The 13,170-nt window shown below is 37.8% G+C and overlaps 1 pseudogene; it reads left to right on the top strand.

Moving 5' to 3' along the window:
* Nucleotides 1-1,283: 1,283 nt before the first annotated feature.
* On the top strand, nucleotides 1,284-12,274 carry LOC141512062 (lysoplasmalogenase TMEM86B-like; annotated as a pseudogene).
* Nucleotides 12,275-13,170: the final 896 nt, after the last annotated feature.

The raw sequence follows: 13,170 nt of genomic DNA, 5'->3' as shown, positions 1-13,170 counted from the left end.
GGGGATGTTGTATCATTGGAAGGGAAGCAGATTAGACACTTCCAGCCTCTTCTCCAAAGGAGATTTTCATTTACTCCCAGAAGGGGAAGCAGAAAGTTGGATTCAGAAGTTTATCCACTCTCTGCTCTTTAGAGATAGGGGATACCAGGCTAGAATTATATTAATCTGATCCTTTAAATATTACTAATTAGAAGATGTGATTTTCAAGTTCAGGCTAACCTCTAGCTACTATTTCATTATGAGGAAAAGAGGACCCCAAGCTTTATATACAAGACTTGACCCCTTTTCCACCAAATACCAATTCTACAATGAACACATAGCAACTAACAGAGAAAGTCCTGTTTATCCAAAATCATAACAAAACAAATTAGAGAAAGTATATCCATAGGAAAAGGATAATTAGGTGACATAGTAAATGGAACATCAGGTCTGTAGTCGAAAACCCGAATTCAAATCTGGCCTCAGACATTTACTAGCTGTGTGACCATAGGGATGTCACTTAATCCTCTTTGCCTCAGTTTCTTGATCAGTAAAATAAGTTGGAGAAGGAAATGACAAACCACTATAGTATCTTTGCCATGAAAACCCCAAATGGGGTTATGAAAAAGTTGACACAACTGAGATGACTGAATAACAACTTCAACTGATTTTTATGGAATGAATTCTACAGGCTCTCTACCATCCTGGTTGCTTTCCTCTGATAAATTCCAGTTTATAAGCACCCTCCCCAAAATAAGATGCTTATAACTAAACACAAATATGATTTGAGCAATGCAGAGGAAAACAAAATTTTACCTCCCTAATCGGGGTTTTTTGTTTTGTTTTGGGGTTTGGGTCTGTTATGTCACCCTATTCCTCCATAAAGTCCTTCTCCATTGCTAGAGTGAGCTCTGACATGAAAATGATCCTCAGCTCCCAAAGGATTCCAAGTGTTGGCAGTTTCTACCATTACCATAAAGGTTATGAGTGCAGATCTGACACATTAACTGATGACAAAATGAATTCAAATCCATCCTGAGACACTATCACTGTGTGGCCCCTAGCCAAGTCACTTAACCTCTGTCTGCCTCATTTTTCTCAGTAAATGGGAATAATAAATGAATATACCTTTTGGGATTTGTTAGAAGGGTCAATTGAGATATACTTTATAAATGCTTTTTCTGGTTCTGTATCTCCCTCCAATCAGAGGGGGGGAGGCACCCAAGGATGCTGAAGATCTATTGCAAACCAAAGCTAAATTCATCTCCAAGAGGATGGGGTTTCTGGGGTAGCTAGTTGGAGCAATGGATACAGCACTCAAACTGGAGTTAGGAGGACCTGAGTTCAAATCCAGCCTCTTAAGACATTCACTAACTATGGGACAATGTTTATGACCCTGAGCAAGTCACTTAACATTGATTGCCTCAAAAAAAAAATTTCAGGTCACACAACTCTAGGGGATTCTGGACAAACTGGCATGCTCCAGATCCTTTGTTTTTGGACCAACCTAAGGCTGGTGCCTTTCTTTGCCTCCTATGCCCTTTACTTCTTCCTCTGGCTGTCCTCAGAGGAGACCAACACCCTGGCCAAATGCTTCCTCATCCTCTGCCTAACAATTTTTTTTCATACCTCCTCAGGGCCTTATATCATATGTCTTTTGGTAGGCTTCCTCGTTCTGCTCTGGGTGACATCTTCCTCATCTGATCTGATCTTTGTCATGACAGCCTTTACCCTGATTGAGCTCTTCTACCTTGGGGCCCTGGGCTGGGTCCTAAACAGACTGGTTCTCCTGGGGTCTGTGGTAGCTATCTTTGGCCTCTCCATTGGGGTCCTGCAGCCATTCCTACCTCCTTCCCAATCTTAGTCTCCCTCTGATTGTGTATGTGACTGTCTTGAGTCTGATGCTGTGGTAGGAGACCCAGAGCACTTGGTGGCCTGCTCTTCAGTATCTCTAATGCTGTCCTAATTTGGGATGCTTTTGTCCAGCCCCTGCCTCCAGCATGTTTGATCATCATGGTTACCAAACCATGATGACTCTGTCAACATTTGAGGGCAAAACCCCCAGAGCTGACTGAACCCAACAAGTCCTTCTTACAAAGATGACAGAGATACTCACCACCTGCCAAGATCCAACAGAATAATGACATGAAGCAAGTCTTCCTGCACTCTCCATCACCTTCTCTAGCTGCTTCCCAATCCACACTCTCCTAGTGCTTGTCTCTCCAATAAACACAATACCTCCTTGAGAGGGTGTTTTTTCCCACTCTTACCAGATTCTGAAGCTTTTCTCCTAGTTATTCACAATCCCTCTTTCCCATGCGTTTCCCTTCCTTACCTGCAACTGCCCCCATCCCCACCCTGATGCTTTTCTCCTCTTTATCTTTCTCCTCACAATCCCTTAGCTTTTGATACTCTTCCCAGCCCCTCTACTGATTTTTCCCCCAATTAGCCACAATCCCCAACCCATGAATTCAGGTTATTTTATCTATTACCATTCTCCTAGTTTGGATGCATCTGCTCCTCTTCCCACTCCTTAGATGTGTTGCTCATCCTTCCATTATCCATGCCACATTCCTCTGACTCTTATATTGGAAATAAATGATAATAAATGCTTATTCCTTTACCTTCACCATCCTCCTCTTCCCCTGTCTTAATGTCTCCTGAAGGCCAAGGCCAGCCTAGCTAAGTATGAAGAGGCTTCTTCACCAAGAGTCTGGTTATTTGGAGGTGTCCTTTAGCCAGAAAAACCAAAAATCAGCCAAAAACAAACTAAACAAACACACAAATAAGATTACAAAATAGTCCACAGGCTTTGAATGACTGCCTTTGGTTTTGGTGGTGAAACTAGGAGAATGGTGGGGGGAGGCAGAAGGTACTAAAAATAAGTGTTTTTAGATTTTCTGTACAACTGATGATATGTTAAATGTGATAACCTTGTCCAATGACCAGCTGGTGGGTGTACCTTTATTAAGTTTAACACTCTTATTTCTAATGCAAGGAAAGTAAGCTGCTAAATGGAAGGAAGACATTAGGGTGCTTCTCTTACATATACAAAAAAAGGTGCTGGAATTGGTTTTATTGTGTGTACAAAGGTAATAAGATAACTCATTTTGTGGTATGCTGAACCATCTCATATTGTATTACTCATTTAATACACAATTGAAAAAGGAAGATAATTGCAGCCTATTCAAAATTATCATAGAGGTGAAATCCAAATTGGTTGTAGAGGATGAGGAAGGAGAGAAATTTTGTGGAGACTTGTGTGAACTATGTTACTACTCAGTGGCTTCAATGCAAGGGTGGACTTAGGGAAAGACAGCAAAAAATTTGATGGAAAACTTAAGTCTAGGAGTCAGAAATAAGACAGGTCAGAGGCAAAAAAAACCATACCAAAACTTCCTGCCTATAAGCATCAGGGTACAATGGGAAGACCATTATCTCTGGCATTAGAGGACTTATTATCTACAGGAAGCTTTCCCTAACCCGCAGCTAGATAGTATGGTGGATAAAGCACTGGCCCTGAAGTCAAGAGGACCAGAGTTCAAATTTGACCTTAAACAGTCGACACTTATTGACTGTATGATCTTGGACAAGTCACTTAACCCTAATTGCCTACTAGTCAAAACCATCTCCCATCAGGTTGATTCATATCTGGCCACTGGAACCAGATGACTCTGATGGAAAAAGTGAAACTCAGCACCTCCTCACTCAAGTCCAATTCACTTGTTTGTCATGGCATCACCTCCCTGATATGTGATCTTCAAGAACAAATGAGAAATATCATCATCATTTGTTTGCATATTTTCTTCCTCCATGAGTTTGTAAGCTTCTTGAGAGTAGGGATTATTTTTTGCCTCTTTTAGTACCTACCACATAATAGATACTTAATAATTGAATGATTGAAATCCCAGTTCTGTTACCTGGGCAAATCATTACATAGGGCCTTCATTTTCTCATTCATGAAATAGCAGGGTGGACAGATGACTTCTAAAGTCCTTTCTAGCTCTATGATCCTACAATTAAGGAAACTTTCTTTTCAAAGACAGTTAAGAGGCACTGAAGGTGGTGAACAACCAATGTTGTGGTTCTTATTTAATTGATTAGACATGCCCAATGCTCAGGAGTCAAGAAGACCTGAGTTCAAATTTAACTTCAGACACTTACTAGCTGGGTGACCCTGAGTGAGTCACTTAACCCTGTTTGCCTCAGTTTCCTCATCTGTAAAAATGACCTGGATGAAGAAATGGCAAGCCACTTGAGTATCTTTGCCAAGGAAACTCCAAATGGGGTCACAAAGAAGCAGACATGACCAAAACAACTGAACAACAAAAAGGTTAAATATATATCCTATAGATAATCTGGAAGTTAATGTGTTTAATATGCAAAATAAATATAGTGTTTAGGCAGATCACAAGAATAACCTACTACTTTTAAGTTGTACAAGTATATAAGGGTAGGGCAGCTAGGTGGTACAGTGGATAGGGTGTACAGTGGTACACTGGCCCTGGAGTCAGGAGTACCTGAGTTCAAATCCAACCTCAGACACTTAATAATTACCTAGCTGTGTGGCCTTGGGCAAGCTACTTAACCCCATTTGCCTTGCAAAAACCTAAGAAAAAGTGTATAAGGGTGACTGAGCAAGTCATTTAATGTCCTTGGGTCTCAGTTTCTTTATCTGTAAAAAAAAAGTCTACAGCAAAATGCACCAAGAATTGTTGAAAATACAAATACAAGCTGAAAGAAAAGCAATCCCTGCCCTTAAGAAACTTATATTCTTTAAAAAAAAATTTTTTAAATTTATGGCAATAGGGTTAAGTGACTTGCCCAAGGTCACACAGATAGGCAATTATTAAGTGTCTTAGGTCGGATTTAAACTTAGGTCCTCCTGACTCCAAGGTGGGTGCTCTATCCATTGTACCACCCAGCTGCCCCAAGAAACATATTCTAATGGAGGGAAATAATGCATAAAAGGGAGCTAGAAAGGTGGACTAAAGGCACTTTGTGAATTCCAGTGGAGATGAATTAAGTCAGCTTAGAGATGAATGAAGACATAATTAGCATGGTCTTGGACTGTCCTCCTTAAAATGGAGGTTCTGGGAAGATCCAACCAATAATTCAGAGAGGTTCTAAAGAATTGGTGAGGGGCAAGAAGAAAAGGTTGGAAAGGGGTGAAATGAATTTCCAGAGTGAAAAGATTTCTGTGATAAAGTCCTATGGAGATGAGCCAGCTGTGTAGTCTGGAGAGGAATTTCAAATGGAGAGATAAGGCACCAAAAGACAATATTGGTTTAGAATATAAATGTATTTGTAAAATTTTATGGATGAGGATGTTGGAAGATCATGAGCAATGTTACCTCATAAAACAGAAACAATAAAGGGAAAAACAAGCCTACAGGAAGCTTACTGAGCTACCAAACACAATAAAATAATTCTGAGGTGATGGAAGGATGGAATTAGGAAAACAAACTAGATGAAAAGATCTGCAAAAATTATGATCTGAAACATTTTCTCCATTGTGACAGCAGAGACACCACTTTTAGACTCTGATATTAATCCCCAATGTGTTGCAAAAAAGGGATATTAAAGAAAACAAAGACAGAAAAAAAACCCTGGACATAATCAAATATATACAGGGCGGGTCCATGGAACTGTAATTATGGTCCTGTGGAGGAACAGATACTCAGGATATCTGAGAGAGAAAAATACTCAAAAAGCTCAGAGGAAAAAAAAAATCAAACCTTTTGCATCACCCCTCCTAAAAAAGTGACTAAGGACATGTCAACATGTACTGCCCCATATGGCTGTTTTCCTAGTTCTATGCAATCTTCTATAAGACTAATCTACATAATTACTGAGGTGGGGCATCCTTGATGAAGGTATGAGAAGGGAATAGGAAGAAATAATCTTTTGAAAATTGTATCCCTCAGTAGGCTAGATCCTTATAATCATATAATTCAATGAAATGTGCAGAGAATACAAAATTCTGCCACTTGCTTACTGACCATAAAACAAATCAACAAGCCACAACTTGATTCTGTGGAACAAATTGAAAATTTTAAAAGTACTTTTACAAGTTGTCTTCCTTGCATATATTAAAAGTTATTGTTCAAAGACACTCTGGGTTATTAATTTCAAAAGAGGTATAAAATAGGGAGATTGTATTCTCACCAATATTCTCACCAAAGGACCTTGCCATTGTCACGGAAGCTATCCAGCAGAGAGTTCAAATCTAAAAGGAATTTCCTACCAATTGTATGATATCATTCAGATGTTTCTGTTGGTAGTTGATTGCATTGAGTCCCAGAACATTGCAAATTCTCCTAAATAATATTCTTAATCATCCAAACAAGTAGAACCTAATTATCCACACAAAAACCATATGAATGGAGAATGCCTCTTGTTCAACCATGATTTGCAGTTGAATGGACAACCCAGAGAACTGGTCTGTCAGTACAAAAATCTTGAACAGAAACCCTACCTGGACAATGAATTAACAAACAGAATTAAAGAGAAGGTACTTAGGGTACTGGACTATGAAATTACTGTTTTTATGACCCCAAGATTCTTCTTGAAATAAAGATATATCTTTTTGATGTTATTCATGGGCAGCTAGGTGGTTGGACCTAAAGTCAGGAAAACTTATCATCCTGAGTTCAAATCTGACCTCAGACAATTTTAGCTTTGTAATCCTGGGCAAGCCACTTCACCCTGTTTATCTCAGTTTTCTCATCTGTAAAGTGAACTGGAGAAGAAAATGGCAAATCCCTGCAGTATCTCTCTACCAAGAAAATCCCAAATGCGATCACCCTCCCCCGCTGCCATGGGGTCACATCCCCTATATATGACTGCAGTGACCCAACAACAGCAATTTATTTACTAATTCTATGTGACTGCAGGTCACATAAAATAATGGCTTACTCAAAGGACAATGGAGAGCTGTACTGCAAGTGTTCTTAGGTTGTCAAATATTGCCAGGAAGAATTTATATGGGAAAAGCTGGATGAAAGATAGTATCAGAGAGATTGTATGGCTGGAAAGAGGTCATGTGTAGATACTGGATGGGCAACTTACATATTCTCTTGGTATCCATCTAAAGTAAAGAGATGCAGAGGAAAGCCCCCAGAATGTTAGATGGACTCCCTTTACTGAAGAATATGGGCAAGAGTCCCATTGGGATGAGAAGATGTTGGATGGGTTGTGATTTACAGTGTTGGAGGGAGCACCATATCACTGAGATTACCAGTGAATACAATTATCAATGTGCCTCACAGTAGAGTCACATTAAGCTTATGGTCCAAAAAAACATCATATTTTTTTTCAGATGGAATTATTTTCTACCAATGCCTCCTTTATCTTGTATGTATGTATGTATGAAGTTGATTTTTTAAAAAACTCAAATGTAAGACAATATTTATCCCCATTAAATTTCATTTTATTAAGATTTGGCCCAAAATGCTAGTCTGGGAAAATATTTTTGGATTTTGATTCTGCACCCAAAATGTTAGTTTCCATAGGGAAAATATTTTTGGATTTTGATTCTGCACCCAAAATGTTAGTTTCCATCCAAGTCGTGTGTCATCTACAAATGAGATGAGTATTTTATTTATCTAATTCACTAGTAAAAATGTTAAACAGAACAGGGCCAAGCAAGCAATCCCCCTGGAGCCTCTACTACAGACCTTTGAAGTTGGTACTGACAATAACTATGCAATTGATGATGATTATTTTGTGGGATTCAGTCACCCAACCAGATCTGAATCTATCTTAACATACACTATTGTCTAGCCCACATCTATCCACATAGTTTTTCATAATGACTGCATAAGAGATTTTGTCAAATGTTTTTCTAAAATCTAGGTAAACTGTTAACTGTGTCTTGAGGATTCTTCTGAATTATAAGTCTAGTAAGAAACCCTGTTAAAAAAAAAAAGAAGGAAATGAAGTTATTCTGACATGATCTGTTCTTTGAAATTTTTATTATTTTCCCAATTAAACATTTATTTATTTTTTCTTCTTTTCCCCCTGAATTGAACAAAAAGAAAAGAAAAAGACAATTCTCATGTTATAGAACAACTTCCACCAGGGTTTCCTCTCTCTCCTCCTTCCCCAACATGGTTTAGGTTAAGTGGTAAATCCACTGCAGAGGCAACTGGTACCAAAGTGGGTGATGATTTTTGTCTTTCGTTCTAGAAAAGGACCATGAGATCAGGTAGGTGATGTCATGACAAGCACATGAATTGGATTTGAGTGGGGATGGGGAGTTGTGCTAAGTCCCCAGCCTCACTTTTTCCTCTGGAATCAGGATGACTGGAGATGGCCCTCAATGTGAGACAGTTGGGGTTAAGTGACTAGCCCAAGGTCACACAGTTAGCAAGTGTTCAGTGTCTTGAGGCTAAATTCAAACTGACTCCAATGCCAGTCAGTGATATACTTTAGTTGCCGGATATCAAAAGTGGGTGGAGCATTCCTGGAGTCAGAAAAATTTGGGTTCAAGTATGACTTCAGACAATTATTAGCAATGTGAGCCAGGTGATTTAATCTTCCTCAGCCTTAGTGTCCTCACCTGTCAAATGGGGATCAAAACAGCACTTAACCTCCCAGAGCTATTACCCACACTTCCTAAGTTGCATATTGTACCTCCCTTGATGCAGGTAATGGAGGATGAATATAAAAGCATTCATGGTCCAATAAGAATAAGCTGAGATTGATTGATTTTTTATATGTTTTTGATTTGTTTCTTTTGTTTAAACCATAGTGAGGAAAAGAGAAGAATCAAAGAAGAAATATGGTTGCCATTTGGGAAAGTAATGTTGACAGAGGGAAGGCAAAGCAGGTTGATATGGTTTCTAGTTCACCTAAGAGGTCTTAAAAAAAAAAGTACAACCATGTGAGCCTGCACCCTTTAGACTAGTCAGAAGTCCCAAGAGTGGGAGGTGGGTAGAGGGCAGGGCAGTCAACAGACAAGTATTTCCATATGGAGATGAGAGTTGGTAGTGGTGTGGAGTATACTTTCTCTGCTATGACTAAATTAGCCCCCTTTTTTGTTAACTCTTGAATTACTTAGGAATACCTCATTTTTTTCCAACATTAAACCTGATCTCACAGGATAATAACCTAAGTCTGACCTGCCCTTAAAACCTCTTCACAAATATGCCTAATCAAATCTTACAAACTCCTGCATCGATCATATCCAAAAATGTACATCTCTTTTTTCACATCATGAGATCTATCATATATGATCTATTCCTGATGACACCATGCTGTGATTATGTGATCAACACACTCACTCACCATCTCTTTCATAATTCAATTTACAGAAATTTCAAGCCTACTGGCTTATTTTTTCAGAATTCACTCCATTTTCCTACCAAAAAATAGAAGGGAAGGGACTTTTACCTTCTCCAGTCTTGCAGTACTTCTCCTGTTTTCTTTAACCTTTAAAAGCTCAATGATAACGACTCAACCATCCATGGTTGTTTTTTTTTTCAGTTTCTTGAGATGTATTGCCTTGGTGATTTAAACTTAACAAGTAGGGCTAGTTGTTCTCTTGCTATCCTTCCAGTTATCTTGAGTATCAGCACCCTTTTCAGTCAGAAAATCCTTCTCTCTGACCACAAAAACAGAAACAAAATGGAGTTGGCCTGCTTTGCCTTCCCTCTGACATTATTTATTATCTAGTCTTTCCCAAATGGTAACCATATTTCTTCTTTGCTTCTTCTCTTTTGCCCTCTATAGTTTAAACAAAACAAACCCCCCAAAAAAGCAGTTTTGGTTATTCTCAGCAATCCCAGCTTATTCTGAAACTATTCTTATTGGACCATGAATGCCTTTATATTCATCCTCCATTACCTGTTTTGGCTTCCATTTACTGTACATGGTCTTTTTTTTATTTTTTATTTTTGCAAGGCAACTGGGTTAAGTGACTTGCTAGAAAATTATTAAGTGTTTGAGACTGGATTTGAACTAAGACCCTCCTGACTCCAGGACTGGTGCTCTATCCACTGCACCACCTTGCTGCCTGTAAATGTTTTTTTTAAAGTTACCTGTATAACCAAATTGTTCTCTCTAAACAACTACAGTTAGACCTTCCATATCTCAGGGGTTAGGGATGCTAAGCCCAAGATTTGAACAATCCTCATGAAACGTTTTGGCCCTCCTTTCCTACCAGAGAAGAAGTCTGAATTGTTTTTCTTTTTCTTTTATGGGATGTTTACTATTGTAAAATTTGGATTAAATAATTGATCATAAGCTATATTATACTATACAAATATTTTATACATTTCTGAGTTTCTAAAGTTTTTTTGTCATCTATGGCATCCACAAAACTCCCCAAAAATTACCGCTTAGTTTTTTTTTTTGCAGACCCAAGGTATATCAAAACCTTGATGAGAAAATCACTATGTGAAAGGGATAACTGTACCTCATTCCTCATAAGAATTTTCCTTCGTGTCTCCAGAATTTTATTCTTGACAGAAACTATCCTTCCTAGCCTGGTTTCCTCTGTAGAATTTTAGGACACTAAATTCTGTCTATCCTTTCTCTGAATCCTTTGAAAACTGCTCTCCCAAAATACTTTCTTCCTCCCTTTCTTTTTCACAAGTTATATAAAATGGAGTGGTCACTTCTCCCCAAGATACCTGACATTTCTACTTATAATAACCAATCCCTACCTCTTGGTAAGACTAGATGGAGAATAAGAATGTATTCCCTTGTTGATTCCTCCATATTTAGAAGAATGAAATTATCTTTAGGACAAGTAAAGATGTTATTGAGTACTCTGCTTTGGGCAGAAAGAGAGCACCAACAAATTTCTAGATAATTGAAGAATCCTTTCACTGTACCTCTGGACCAGGTTTTCCTGAATTCATCTATATTATCTTTCTGTCTCAGTGACCCCTATGAATCCCCACCCAAAAGTACGACTGAGACAGGTTTTAAGGGCTATTACAGGAAAAGACTGGTGTTCTATGAGAAGGGGGACATAGAGTACAGGAAGTCAACAAGGATATATTAAATGACTTCTCTTCATCATAGTAGGAATACAAAGAAGGACAACTCCCCAAAAGACAAACAAAAAAGTCCCTGTTCATAAGAGACAGATAAAGAGAGTTAAGTGACTTGCCCAGGGTTACTAAGTTACTAGTAAATGTCTGAGGTCAAATTTGAACTCAAATTTCTTGACACCAGACCACTGTACCATTTAGCTGTCCTCTTTGTGATGATTCTCATAGGGATGATAACTCATAACTTGATTTCTGGGGTTTCTTCTATGATTTCTTTGTTTTTTCCCACTGTTTCTTAACCCAGTTCTTCACCTGTTCAATCCTGACTCTAGAACCTCTTATCACTTTGGCCAGGATCAAGGTTTCTTCTCTTTCCTGAGTTTATCTGCTTAACATAGAAGTAATGATCAATTGGAAAGAAAGAAAGAAAGAAAGAAAGAAAGAAAGAAAGAAAGAAAGAAAGAAAGAAAGAAAGAAAGAAAGAAAGAAAGAAAGAAAGAAATCTTATTCAGTATTCCACAGAATTGGACATATGCCAGAATAGTGAATAGTCACAGGGTAATGATTTATCTTTGGATTATTTCTATCTGAACCCCAACAGAAAATGCTGAGGAAAAATGATATGAGCAATAATACTAATAACAACAACAACACGTGAGGGTTATAAATAACTTTGCCATTCCAAAGTGCAGTATCTATGTAGTTTCATTTAATCGTAACATAGTTTGGGATTGTGAATGTGGTGCTAGGACTAAGACAACATGGGTTCAAATGCAGTACCAGGCAAATCACTTAAAGACTCCTTGATCACCATTTCCACGCCTGCAAAAAAGAGATAACAACCCTTTTCTTTTATAGTTGGCATGAAGATGGAGAAACCGAGACTCGGAATTGTTAAGATCTCAGAAGTAGAAATCAAACCAGTTCCTTTGTTTTTTCCCCCCATCATTTGCCTTTTATTCAAAGACAAAAACTGATTCAGGATTTATTCATCTCTAGTTTACACTTTTGATTAAGTGATTCATTTGAAGAATCAATATCTCTTGTGATTTTTTGAAAGTTATTTTATTTTGTCAATAACATGCAAAGATAGTTTTCAACATTTGTAGGTTTTTGAGCTCCACATTTGTTTTACTTTCCTCCCTTTCCTAACCCCATGACAGAGAGTTATCTGATGCAGTTACTTAAAACCAGGATCTTTTTTACTATAGTATCCTACCCTTCAGAGAAAAAAGTTGACCTCCTTACCAGAGGTCACATTCTTGTTAATAATATATATATATATATATATGCATATATATATATATATATACTTGTATATTCATAGAACATTTTGGAGCATATACATTTAACTTATATATATATATCAGTTTTAAAATATTGAGTATATTAGAAAATTAAATATAGAAATCAATATATATAAATTAACATACACAAAATTATATATATAATACAGTGAGACTTTCTGTATATATATATGTGTGTATATATATATATATATATATATATATATATATATACACAAACATATCCACTACAGGTGTATAAATGCAGGGCTCTGTTCTCCTTATTGTCTCCCACTAGATATTGAGGTCCTTGAGAGTATAGACTGATTTTTGATTTTCTTTTTATCTGTAACATTTCCATATTGTCTGACACATAGAAGGACTTAATATAAATTTATTAGTTTACTTGGAGCAGCTAGAAGGTGAAATGGAGAGAATGCCTAGCCTGGAGTCAGGAAAGACCTCAGTTAAAAATCTAGCTTCAGATATTTACTAGATGTATGACCCTGGGCAAATTAACCCTGTTTGCCTCAGTTTCCTCATCTGTGAAATGAATTGGAGAAGGCAATGGTAGAACACTCCAGTAACTTTGTCAAGAAAACCCCAGAAAAAGAGGTCACAAAGAGTAAGGCATAACTGATAACTGATGAGCAACAGGAACAACATCACTTGATTGAGATTGGTTGATAATCCCTGGCCAGTATCACCATTTCACAAGGAGTCCACCCTTGGCAAAACTCACTCTTTGACCTGCTCTACTTCATGCAATTACTCACCCTCTCCCCTTGTGGTCTTTCTCCCTTTCAACTTCCCTTTAAGTTTTGTCTTCTATTAAAATAGAAACTACTTAAGGAACCATCTTTTTTCTTGTTTTTGTTCCCCGGTTTAGCAAAATATCTGAT

The sequence above is a fragment of the Macrotis lagotis genome, chromosome 2, assembly GCF_037893015.1.
Source record: "Macrotis lagotis isolate mMagLag1 chromosome 2, bilby.v1.9.chrom.fasta, whole genome shotgun sequence".
NCBI classification, from domain to species: Eukaryota; Metazoa; Chordata; class Mammalia; order Peramelemorphia; family Peramelidae; genus Macrotis; species Macrotis lagotis.
The sequence above is the reverse complement of the archived record's forward strand: the minus strand, read 5'-3'. Positions and strand labels throughout refer to the sequence as shown.